The sequence below is a fragment of the Rhincodon typus genome, chromosome 12, assembly GCF_021869965.1.
Source record: "Rhincodon typus isolate 14 chromosome 12, sRhiTyp1.1, whole genome shotgun sequence".
In the NCBI taxonomy this organism is placed as follows: Eukaryota; Metazoa; Chordata; class Chondrichthyes; order Orectolobiformes; family Rhincodontidae; genus Rhincodon; species Rhincodon typus.
The window spans coordinates 15031349-15044442 of record NC_063343.1 but is presented as its reverse complement, the minus strand read 5'-3'; the positions used below and the strand labels follow the sequence as shown (position 1 = coordinate 15044442).

The window sequence follows — 13094 nt, the reverse complement described above, 5'->3', positions numbered from 1 at the left end:
AAAAACCTTTTCTGATGAAGGGTCTAGGCCCGAAACATCAGCCTCTCTGCTCCTATGATGCTGCTTGGCCTGCTGTGTTCATCCAGCCCTGCACCTTGTTGACTGAGGAGATAAATTGCTTTGTCTTGACTGTCTAAGATAGTGTGAGTGAGGATTTGTACCTAGTGCTGGTGGGTCTTGAGAATGCTTACAAACAAAGATTATAGGATGTTCAATCTTCTTCATTCCCTTTGAAAACTGTAGGGCTGGATAAAGAAGCACCAGAAGGCTGAACCAGCTCTCACTGCACCTCCTCATGTGATTCTGGAGATGGTAAATGAGCAAAATGACCAATTTAATCAAATATTTAAATTCTGTTTATTTCAGTCTCACTTAGCTTCATATCAGTCCCACCTTGAGGAATGTTTCCAGTCCTGGTCAGTCCCACCTTGAGCTCTGTGTCCAGTACAGGTTAGACCCACCTCAAACACTGTGGCTAGTGCTGGTCAGTCCCACTTCAAGCACTGTGTCCAGTTCTGGTCAGTCCCACCTCTTTCCATTCTGAGGAAAAACACCTCTTTCACTCTGTACCACATTTCCATGGTGCTCCAAAATCCCAGAAATGCACATTCACTTGGTTTGTGCCTCATGCCAGACGTGCTCTCTCCTAACTGCTTATGTGAAGCTTAACCTGGGGCCTCCAGACTACAAAGAGTTTTTTGAGAGGATGTCTTCAAGAGGAGCCTAAGCTTGTGAATGACTCAATGACAGAGATGCTCACATTATAGAAGAGGAAGTCCTGGAGGTGTTAGAAAACATAATGGTAGATAAATCTCCAGGACCTGATTGGGATGTTGTAGGGAAATAGTGAGGAAATTGTGGGGCCCTTAGCAGAAATATTTGTATCATTTATACAGGTGAAGTACTGGAGGACTGGAGGGTTGGTAACGTTGTGCCATTGTTTAAGAAAGACTGGAAGGAGAAGCCTGGAAAATATAGACCTCTGAGTTTGGCATTGGTGGGTATGTTGTGGGTATGTTGTTGGAGGTGATTCTGAAAGATAGGATTTACATGCATTTGGAGAGGCAAGGATTGATTAGGGATAGTCAGCATAGTTTTGTGTGAGGAAAGTCATGTCTCATAAAATTGATTGAGTTTTTAATGAAGTAAGCAAGAAGATTGGTGAGGGTAGAGCGGTAGACATTGTTTACTTGGATTTTAGTGAAGCCTTTGACAAGGTTCCACATAGTAGACGAATTAGCAAAGTTTGATCACATGGGATTCAGGGTGAGCTTGACAATTGAATATAAAATTGGCTTTATGGTAGGAGACAGAGGGTGGTGGTGGAGAGTTGTTTTTTGGACTGGAGGCCTGTGACCAGTAGTGTTCCACAGGGATTGTTACAGGGGGTCCACTTTTGTTTGTCATTTATAAATATAAACAATTTGGATTAGAACATAGGAGGCAGGGTTAGTAAGTTTGCAGGTGACACCAAAATTGGTAGCATAGTGGACAGTGAAGAGATTATCTAAGAATACAGAGAGATTTGATCAATTAGGGGGCATAATTTTAAGGTGATTGGAGGAAGGTATAAGGGAGATGTCAGAGATAGGTTCTTTATACAGGGAGTGGTGGGTGTGTGGAATGTGCTGCTGGCAGTGGTAGCGGAGTCAGATACTTTGGAGACTTTTAAGCAACTCTTGGCTAGGCACATGGAGAATAGTAAAATGTAGGGTATGCAGGGTAGTTTGATCTTAGTAGGATAATAGGTCGGTACAGCATAGTGGGCCAAAGGGCCTGTACTGTTCTATGTTCTATGTAGGTCAATGGGCAAAAGGAGTGGCAGATGGAGTTTAATTCGTATAAATGTGAAATGGTGCATTTTGGGGTAATACAAACAAGGACAGGACTTATATAATTAATTGTCAGGTCCTGGGCAGCATTGTAGAGGAGACAGACCTAGGGGTTCAGGTATATAATCTTTTGGAAATTTGCATGACAGGTAGATAGGGTGGTTAAGAGTTGAGACATCATGTTGAGATTGTACAGGACATTCTTTTCCGGAGTACTGTGTGCAGTTCTGGTCACCCTGTTACAGAAGGATATTAATAAACTGGAGAGGGTTCAGAAAAGATTTACCAGGATGTTGCTGGGAATGGAGGGTTTGAGTCGTAAAGATAGACTGGAAAAGCTGGGACTTTTTTCACTGGAGCATAGGAGGTTGAAGAGTGACCTTATTGAGGTTTATAAAATCATGAAGGACATAGTTAAGGTGAATGACAACGATCTTTTCCCTGGGGTGTATTTTTTTCTGAGGAGAGATTTAATAAGGATATGACAGGCAACTTTTTTACACAAAGTAGTTTGTGTATGGAATGAACTGCCAGAGAAAGTGATGGAGGCAGTACAGTTACAATGTTTAAAAGACATTTGGATAAGTTTGTGAATAGGAAAGATTTGGAGGTATATGGGACATGCACAGGTGGGACTAGTTTAGTTTAGGTACATGGTCGGTGTGAACTGGTTGGATAGAAGGGTCTTGCTGAATGACCATATGACTCTATCATTTGAAGCATTCCTTTCAATAAACTGTGGCAACAGAATGCAATATATCAGATTCAAACTAGGAAAAAGGACAGGTCAGACTGATGAAATGGATAGAAGTTGGTCATGAGTTTGTTCACCATTCTGTTCAATCACTGTTGATCTGCATCTGAACTCAATTTGCAAACCTAAGTGCAATACCATCCTTATTCAATTAAATTACACTATTTACATGACTGAAGTCTCTACAGCCCTCAGCATCCTGAGACTTCTGGCTTCATCTTACTTCAGATTTCTATACATCACACTCCCAGCCAGCAGCTGGCAGGAGAGCACCATTGAAGTACCAAATGCATTAATGACTCTTGAACCAGGCAGACTAGACAGGGTTCATGCTGAAGGGTGTCAGTTGGTGCCATTCAAGCATAATCACTGAAGGTGGAAACTGAACAAATCTGGGGCAATGGATCCAGATGGGAGGGTGGAGCGGGAACAAGGGAAGGGCATCTCATTGTTACTGATCACTGAATAGCAGTAAACACTGAATAGCAACTGTAACTGGATAGCAGAGGGCAGAAGTGAGAAGTGACAGAGGAGGATTCAGGGAGAAGTTCGTTTGCTCACCATGACTGAGAAAAGGATTGCAATGCACCCAGTATCAAAGAATGGTGAGGCCACAACCTTTACTATAGTATTTTCCTTCCTTCCTCATTCTTGAACCATAAGAGAGGTTAGAGGTGAAGTCAAGTAAGTCTAAGAGGAAGAATAGGTCAGGTTAATAAACACAGTGGGACTGGTCGTCTGAAGTGTATTTATTTTAATACAAGGAGTATAACAAGTAAGGCAGATGAGTTTACAGCCTAGATTAGTACATGGGGCTACAATGTAGTAGCCATTACAGAAACTTGGTTGAGGGAAGGGCAGGTCTAGCAGTTCTACGTTCCAGGATTTAGATGCTTCAGGCAAGATCAAGAAGGTTGTAAAAGGGGAGGGTGCTTGACTGATTAGAGAATAACACAGCTGTACTGAGAGAGGACATCTTGGAGGGCACATCCAGCAAGACAACATGGGTAGAACGCATAAGAAAGGAATAAGATAGGGTTTATACAATAGTCCGCCAAATAGCCAGCCGGGCATAGAGGAACAGATACGCAAGCAGATCCGACCCAAAATGTCAAATTTTCCTGCTCCTCTGGTGCTGCCTGCCCTGTTGTGTTTCTCCAGTTCCATACTGTGTTGTCTCTAAAAACAGCATTTGTTTTAGTGGGTAATTTTAACTTCCTCAATATTGATTGGAACTCCCTTAATGCCAGAGGCTTACATGGAGCAGATTTTCTTAGGTCCATCCAGGAGGGTTTCTTGAAACAATGTGTAGAAAGTCTAACTAGGGAACTGGCCATATTAGACTTGTGTTGGGGATGAGCTTGGCCAGATGATTTAAATTTCAATAGGGAAGCATTTTGGGAAGTGATCTAATTCTTTAAGTGTTAAGAAAGTTATGGAAAAGGATAAGACCGGTCCTTGGGACAAAGTGCTAATTTTGGGAAGGCTAATGAAATAAGTTGTCTAATGAATTAAGTATTAGGAAGGAGCCAGAGATTTCAGATTGTGGGGGGTGGCTTTTTGAGGGCAAATCTACATCTGACACGTGGGTGTCTTTTAAAGGCCAGTTGATCAGAATTCTGGACTGCATGTTCCTCTGAAGATGAAAGATAAGAATGGCAAGATTTGGAAATCCTGGATAACAAGAGATATTGAAAGTTTTGTCAAAAAGGACAAGGAAGCATATGTCAGGTTTAGGAAAATGAAATCAGACGAGGCCCTTGTGGAGTACAAAGGAGGCAGAAAAGAAATTAAACAAGAAATTAGAAATGTCCTTGGCAAGTAAGATTAAGTGTGTTCCACAAAGATCAGTACTGGGGCCTCTGTTGTTTGCAATGTATTCACACACACAAATGATTTGAATTTAATATATTACTGGTCTGATTAGCAAGTTTGCAGATGATGTGAAAATTGGTGGAGTTGTGAATAGTGAGGAAAGTTGTCAAAAGATATGAAGCAGGATATAGGTCAGCACAACTTGAGTGGAGAAATGGTAGATTGAGTTTAATCCGAACAAGTGTGAGGTGATATGTTTTGGGAAGTCAAATGCAAGAGAAAGTATACGGTAAACTGCAGGACCCTTAGAGGCATTGATATACAGAGGGATCTTAGGGTGCAAGTGCACAGCTTCCTATAAGTGGCAACATAACTGAATAAGGTGGTAAAGAAGTTGTATGGCATGCTTGCCATCATCAGTCAGAGCACTGAGTATAAAAGTTGGCAACACATGTTGTAGCTATATAAGACTTTGATTAGGCCACGTTTAGAGTATTGTGTACAGTTCTCGTTGCCACATTATAGGAAGAATGCAGATTCTTTGAAGAAGGTGTAAAAGTGGTTTCTAGGATGTTGCCTGGTTTAAAATGTATTAGCAATAAGGAGAGGTTGATCAAGCCTGGATAGTTTTCGCGAGAGTATCGGAGACTTAGAGGTGAACTGATAGAAGTATATAAAATTATGAGAGGCATGGATAGGATGAATAGTCAGTATCTTTTCCCCAAGTTGTAAACGCCAAATACGAAGAAGCATAGCTTTGAAGTGACAGGGCGAACATTTAAAGGAGATGTACAATGCCAATTTTTTTACACAAAGGGTGGTTGGTGCCTTGAACATGCTACCAGGGAGGTGGTAGAACCAGATACAATAGAATGTTTAAGAGGCGTTTAAATTGACAAGAACAGGCAGGGAATAGAGGGATATGGACCATGTGCAGATGGGATTAGTTTAGAATGGCATAATGGTCAGCACAGACATGGTGGGCCGAATGGCCTGTTCCTGTTCTGTTCTATGTTAGCACTGGATAGTAACAAGTACTGGGCAGTCAGCATCACTAGACAGTAGCAAACACTGGATTGTAGCAAGTACTGGACAGTCAGGGTCGCTAGACAGCAGCAATCATCGGATAGCAGGAATCAATGGATAATAGCAATCATTGGATAGTAGCAGGTACTATACAGTTGCAATGGCTGAATAGCATCAAATAGGGGATAATAGCAATCACTGAATTGTAGCAAGCATTCAAATGAGGATGTCACTTAGATAACCGGAAGTCCTGTGTGTTTTATTCCATTCCCTATTTCATATCTAAAGAATACTTGTTTCAGAGATGGTACAGTCAGTTTAGCCCTTGGTATAAGAGCATTGTCCTGTGATGAGAAGCTGAGGAAACTCTGTACTCTCTGTAGTTTAGATGAATGAGAGGTGATTTCATTGAACGTGTAAGATTATGAATGAGAGAATGTTTCCCCTGAGCTGGAGAATCTCAAATAAGAGGACACACTCTCAGGATAAGGGGCTATTTAACTGGGACTCAGATGAGGAGAAGTTTCTTCATTTGGAGGGTTGGAATTCTTTACCCGAGTCTTGTGAGATTTCCATCACTGAATATACAAATATAGAAATATCTCAGGGAATTGAGAGATATGGGGAAGTGGGGTCAGTCATGATTGTATTGGATGGTGGGGCAGGCTCGATGGACTGAATGGTTTACTTAGACTCACATTTCTTATGTTCTTCTATTTTCCATCCTCCCATTATCTGATGATTCCCTTTCCTGCTTCCTCTCCTTTTTCACATCTGCCCCATTTCCAATTTATCCTTTTGTTTCTCTATCTTGTTCCTCCCAGCTCTCTGTTCCACATCCTCTTTCTCTCTTCCTCCCTCTCTTTCATTCCATCTGTCTCTCACCTGAATAAGTTTCACAATTTGTAAAAATATACTCTGCTTTTTTATACTTATTACCAAAGTGAAAACATTCACACTTCTCCACCTTATTGTTCCCAGTTACTTAAACTGTCTGAATCTCCTTGCAGCCTCTCTGTGTTCTTCTCATAGTTTACATTTAGATCGAGCTTGGAATTGTCGATATTACTCTCAGTTTCTTTGTCTAAATCAATAATATTGATTGTAAATAGCTGTGCCCCCAATACTGACTGTTGCGGCACTCTACCATTCGCTGTCCATCAACTTCAACATGTATCTTCTTTCTGCTTCTGTTAACCAATCCTCTATCCTTGCTAATACACAATCCCCAACTCCATGAAACTTTATCTTGCTTATTAACGTTTTGCTTGTGACCTTACTAAATGCGTTGTGAAAATCCAGGTTTACTACATCTACTGGTTCCCATTTATCCACCCTGATCACTACAGCATCAAAACTTAATTTATCGAACTTAGAAGAGGAAATAATGGGAAAGAGAAGATAGAATGCATAAATCACAAACCAGTGGGAAAATAAATGATTAAGGCATACACTTTCAGGAGATTGTAAAGACTTGAAGGTGTGTGAAAGAAATGAAGGCATGAAGAGAATTTGCCAAGCATCAATCAGGACTCATGAGGAACTGAAAGAATTTGTGAAGATTTGATGGGAATAGTGAAACTCTAGTGAAGTATATTGAGTATGAAACTATAATTTTGCAGAGCTGTGTTGCAGCATCAAGGAGTGATCACTTGGCTGTTTCTGAGATTAATTAGTCTTCAACACCAATAGGACAATGTGGAATAAATGATGGGAAGGAGGAAGAAATGGGCAAGTACTTGGAAATGAGAATGAGAATTGAAATTTCTGAATTTCCCCTTCAGATCGGCCCAGGCTGTGACAGAGAGAAGACGTGGTAGTGTATGGTTGAGGCTGCTGAGGCAGAGAGGTCTTAATCCCATGTTGTTATCAGGTGCGTTCTCTGAAAGATTGTCACCATGAATTTGCTGAGCCAGGTTCCATGGTGTTTAGAGTTATCCTGAGGCTGATGTCCCAAGCAAGTCAGAAACACGCAGGGTGACTATGGACTGACCAGGTCAGACTCTGAACCAGGAAGACCCAACAATTCGACAGATATTGAACTCTAACTAGACTCATAAATCATTTCTAATCAGGTGCTGACAAAACTCATTGGAAAATTGAGACCATCAGTTGGAGAATACAATTTGAGACAACACAAAGCAAAAGGAGCAATAGGAAGAAGAAACAATGGATAGTGTGTTATAAATTCCCCGATCACCTTTGGTTAGTGGACAGTGTGTCCAAGTCATTCTCAGTCACTGACAGTGTAATATAGATTTTTTCGGTCACTCTTAGACACTGGACAACATGTTACAGACTTCTCAGTCACTTCCTTGAACCATGAGCTCTGGGATTTGCAGAGGAACAGGAAAACTGAATGCAGTAAACTGACACACAAGGATCTGCGCACTGGCTCCCTCTGCTGGTTGCATTATATACCTACACATACACACACACACACACACAGATTGGGTTTGATTCCAGTGCTGGCCTTCCTGAGAATTTATTCCTGATAATCAGGGAAGTCATTTGGGGTGACAATGTGGATTTGTTCTTAATTGTGGCTATCAATTATCTTTGATAGCAATGCTGATGTATCCTACCGAGCAGATATGACAACAATTTACAGTTAAAAAGGACACAATATGTTCTCTTTTCAAAGAAAATGTTAATCTTTAATATGGCCCTTTCCCCCATCTCTAATCCTCCCTCCCACCGCTGGTCAGGATTGCCTTCTCCACTATATTTTCCATTTCCTCCTCCAGCTGGACCCCTCCCTCTGCCTGTTACCTGTATTTGATCTCATTGAGAAAGGTCAACGTGATATTGGCCATTTTTGTTTTCTCTGCTCCCCTCCCTCACTCTAGCCTTTTTCCCTCTGAACTTGCTGCACTTCGTTCCCTCAGGTCAGACTGTGGCGTTCTTATCACAACTGCCGATGACAATAGTAATGTGTGAATGTGTGGAAAAATTCAAGAAAAATGCAGCAACTGCCATACTTGGCCTTTTCAACATCACCAGCGCTTTTGACGGTGTCAACTACTAATGGAGCATTCTGTTCAAATTTAGCTGTCCATGAAAACTCGTCCAATTTTTCACCTGTTCCACAAGCTGTGACCCTTACCAATACAATGTCAATGTCCCAGTGTGGATTTCATCTGGTTTGCACTCAGGTTATGCATCATGCCTTGAAAGGTTTTAGCCATAAATATTGGAAACTTGATCTAAGTGTACTTCCAGTGGCAGTCTATAATGAGTAAAACGATTGAGTTATTTTTCCCACCTGTATTTCACTTGTGATTGGTATCAGAGGATTGGGAAATTGGGTTGTCGTATCCATAACAGAAGGGTATACTGGTATCTTGCTTTCTTTTTCAGTAATGATTCTACACCACCTGCTATCACTATATCAAATATTGCTTCAAAAACTGGCCGGTATTAATTGTGCTGGTTTGATTGCAAGTTGAGATTTTGCCATCATTTCTACAAAACTGCCCTTAATGAAGACTTGGCTAGTAAATATGTTGATATATCAATGCTGGAGTTTTCCATATTTTGACATTACTCTGGTCACCACACTTAATGGAAAAATACCTGGAACCTGTTTGTGTAATTGTTCTCTCTTCAACCTCCCTCCAACTTGCATTGGTTATGGACAAAGCTCTAATTTTCACTCCTGTATGTCATTACTTAGTAGCTACAACAGGAGTAACAAACCCCACTCTCACTGCTCCAAAAACTAAGTCTCATTCTTGGAGTACTTGGTGCAAAGGAATATATATAAACTCAACATTAATTCCATTTCTTCAAACTTTGGCTTTCAAGGTACTTTCTGAAAGAAGAATTATCTTTCTCCAGCAAAGGAATTTGAGTAGTTGGATTTATCTACATCATTTGAGGAAAATTGGTTATATTTCCTCTCAATAAATATCCTGTTTATTTCTCACCCCACCCCCATTTACCTCTCTGCAACTCATTGCAATGCCTGCTCACAGTCTCATGTCTCCCTTGATCTATTGTGTTTTCATTCTAGGCTTCTTCTTCAGAATCATTCTTAGAAATCCCAGTAAATCCCATGGGCTTTGCATGCAACATCCAGCATCCTGAACAAAGGTTTTCCACTTTATTATGTTGAAAACATTTGGGGTGTCAACTTTTGTTTCCTATCTCCCTTCTGGTCTGAGCAGGAATTCCCAGTGTATTCCTATCTATTCCTGTCTTCTTTTAATCTCCCACCTCTTCGGTTATGGCTGGGTGATGGAAATAATGTTTAATTTTATAGATCAATCATTACTGTCAACCAATCCCATTACCCATTTAGCTCTTGCAGCCCTCTGGGCTTCAACACAAGTTCTAATTACTGGGGGAAGTGAATTTTAATTTTTTTCTCTGACAGACTGATTTCCTGTAAGTTTACTTCCAATGTCCTTATTCAACAGTCAAATATCAAATTTCAAATTCAATGTAGGCCTGCCCACGTTGCTTCCCTATGTCACAGATAGTTTGCCTGTATGTCTCAGGAACAAACTCATATGCACCTCATATATTCCTTTTTACTTTCTCATAGTCCACAGAAACTTCTTTTGTCAGTGATTCATAAATCTTAAAAATGTAGGTGGAAGAGTCAGCGTGGAATTGTTCAGTGACAATCTTGTCCAGCTTGCTGGAGATTGTTGATAAGGTAACAGAAAAGGTTGATGTGCGTAACACCATTGATGTGGTGTACATGGACTCCCAAAAGGTGTTCAGTACTATGCCATACAACAAGCATATGTGGACTAATGAGATTAGGGTGAGATGTTTGGTAGAACCAGTTTAGGTATTATGTCAGGTTGCCACTCTCGCTGGCATCAGTTGGTGTAAGCACACTTAATGTCTGTAGATGGGGCTTGATTGACTCTTCCTGTATCAAAACTCCTGCTGCCATGTGGTAATACAGCATCTCCCATTACCCATGTATGTGACAGGTGTTGGCTCTTTTGCTGCCTGATTGCAACATTAGCTGTAGCATTGCACCTTGCCCCTTCTGTTACATATATGAGATGAACGTACACTACTGAGGTAAGTTCTGTACTACATCCATCTTGTGCACTACAAACGATATGATCACTGTACTGAGTGATTCTATTTCCTCTATTGTAATGTGTATAGCAGTATATTGTGATATCTAGTATAGTGGTTTTAGAACATAGAACAGTATAGCACAGTACAGGCCCTTCGGCCCACGATGTTGTGCCGGCCTATTATCCTACTAAGATCAAACCACCCTGCATACCCTATATTTTACTGCCATCCAATATGGGGAGGCGATGGCCTAGTGGTATTATCGCTGGACCGTCAATCCAGAGACCCAGATAATGTTCTGGGGACCCAAGTTCGAATCCCGCCATGGCATATGGTGGAATTTGAATTCAATAAATATTTGGAACTAAGAGTCTAATGATGACCATGAATCCACTGCCAATTGTTGGCAAAAACCCATCTGGTTCATTAATTCCCCTTTAGGGAAGGAAACTGCCATCCTTACCTGGTCTGGCCTACATGTGACTCCAGACCCACAGCAATGTGGTTGACTTGTAACTGCCCTCTGGGCAATTAGGGATGGGCTATGAATGCTGCCTGGCCAGTGACGCCCTCATCCCATGACTGAATAAAGGAATAAAAAAAATCCATGTGCCTATCCAAGAATCGCTTAAATGTCCCTAATGTGTCTGACTCCACTACCATCGGCGGCAGGGCATTCCACGCACCCACCACTCTCTGTGTAAAGAATCTGCCTCTGACATCTCCCCTCTACCTTCCTCCAATCACCTTAAAATTACGCCCCCTCATAATAGTCATTTCTGCCCTGGGAAAAAGTCTCTGGCTATCCACTCTATGCCTCTCATCGTCTTGTACACCTCTATCAAGTCACCTCTCACCCTTCTTTGCTCCAATGAGAAAAGCCCTAGCTCCCTCAACCTTTCCTCATAAGGCCTGCCCTCCAGTCCAGGCAGCATCCTGGTAAATCTCCTCTGCACCTTCCCTACAGCTTCCACATCCTTCCTATAATGAGGCGATCAGAACTGAACACAATATTCCAAGTGTGGTCTAACCAGGGTTTTATAGAGCTGCAGCATAACCTCACGGCTCTTATACTCAATTCCCCTGCCAATAAAAGCCAACACTCCATATATCGTCTTAACAACCCTATCAACTTGGGTAACAACTTTGAGGGATCTATGGACGTGGACCCCAAGATCCCTCTGTTCCTCCACACTGCCAAGAATCCTGCCATTAACCCTGTATTTTGCATTCAAATTTGACCTTCCAAAATGAATCACTTCACACTTTTCTGGGTTGAATTCCATCTGCCACTTCTTTGCCCAGCTCTGCATCCTGTCAATGTCCCATTGCAACCTACAACAGCCCTCCACACTATCCACAACTCCACCAACCTTTGTGTCATCGGCAAACTTACTAACCCACCCTTCCACTACCTCATCCAAGTCAGTTATAAAGATCACAGACAGCAGAGGTCCCAGAACAGATCCCTGAGGGATACCACTGGTCACTGAGCTCCAGGCTAAATATTTTCCACCTACTTCCGCCTTCTATCTTCCATTGGACAGCCAATTCTGTATCCAGACAGCCAAATTTCCCTGAATCCCAAGGCTCCTTACTTTGTGAATGAGCCTACCATAGATTAATTTATCCTAATCACTCGATATTCTCTCAAGTATATAATAGGTGTTGACTCTGGTATATCAGGGGTTGCTAGAACAATACTGATTATGATATTATCGCAATAAGGGTAATTAAAAAGGCATTTGGCACACTTGCCTTCATTGCTCAGTCCTTTGAGTATGGGAGTTGGGAAGTCATGTTGAGGTTGTACAGGACATTGGTGAGGTCTCTTCTGGAATTCTGCGTCCAGTTCTCATTGCCCAGTCATAGAATGGATATTATTAAGCTGGAGAAGAGATTTACCAGGATGTTGCCAGGTTTGAGTTATAAAGAAATGTTTGACAGGCTGGGACTTTTTACACCGCAGGGTAGGAGGTGGAGAGGTGACCTTATAGAAGTTTTTCAAATAATGAGGAGTATAGGTAGAGTTAATGATAGCTGTCTTTTCCCTAGGATGTGGGATTTCAAGACTAGGTGGCACATTTTTAAGGTGAGATGAGAAAGATTAAAAAAAGACATAGGGGCAAATGTTTTACACAAAGTGAGGTTCTTGTGTTGAATGAACTTCCTGATAAAGTAGTGGATGTGGGTACCATTGCAATGTTTAAAAGACGTCTGGATGAGTACATGAAGAGGAAATGTTTGGAGGGATATGGACCAGGAGCATGCAAGTGGGACTAGTTTAATTCAGCATGGACTGGTTGGACCGATGGGTCTGTTTCCATGCTGTGTGACTCGTTGTCTCTAAAACACATTCTGCTTCAGTCTTACATCTACAGTTAAATCCCTGCATTGGCAGCTGGTCAGGCCATACTTCCTATGTGATAGGCTAAACAAGTGTGCATTGGTTATCCACAGGGGAAGAGGGGAGCCTCCCCTTGTGAACATGTCTCAGGTTTTCCCTCTTTGCTCCAGTATCTATGATCGATAAATACTGCAGATATCATTTCTGATTGCATCATTTGAGAGATTTTACAGCACCCTGATAACATTATGAAGGTCCATTGTGGACAAGCTGT

The 13094-nt window shown here is 41.6% G+C and overlaps 1 protein-coding gene across 2 annotated transcripts in view; it reads right to left on the bottom strand.

Annotated features, from left to right (window-relative positions):
* Positions 1-13094, bottom strand: part of LOC109922315 (Kv channel-interacting protein 1) — a 312678-nt gene that overhangs the window by 113382 nt on the left and 186202 nt on the right. The gene's annotated exons all lie outside the window — the stretch shown is intronic.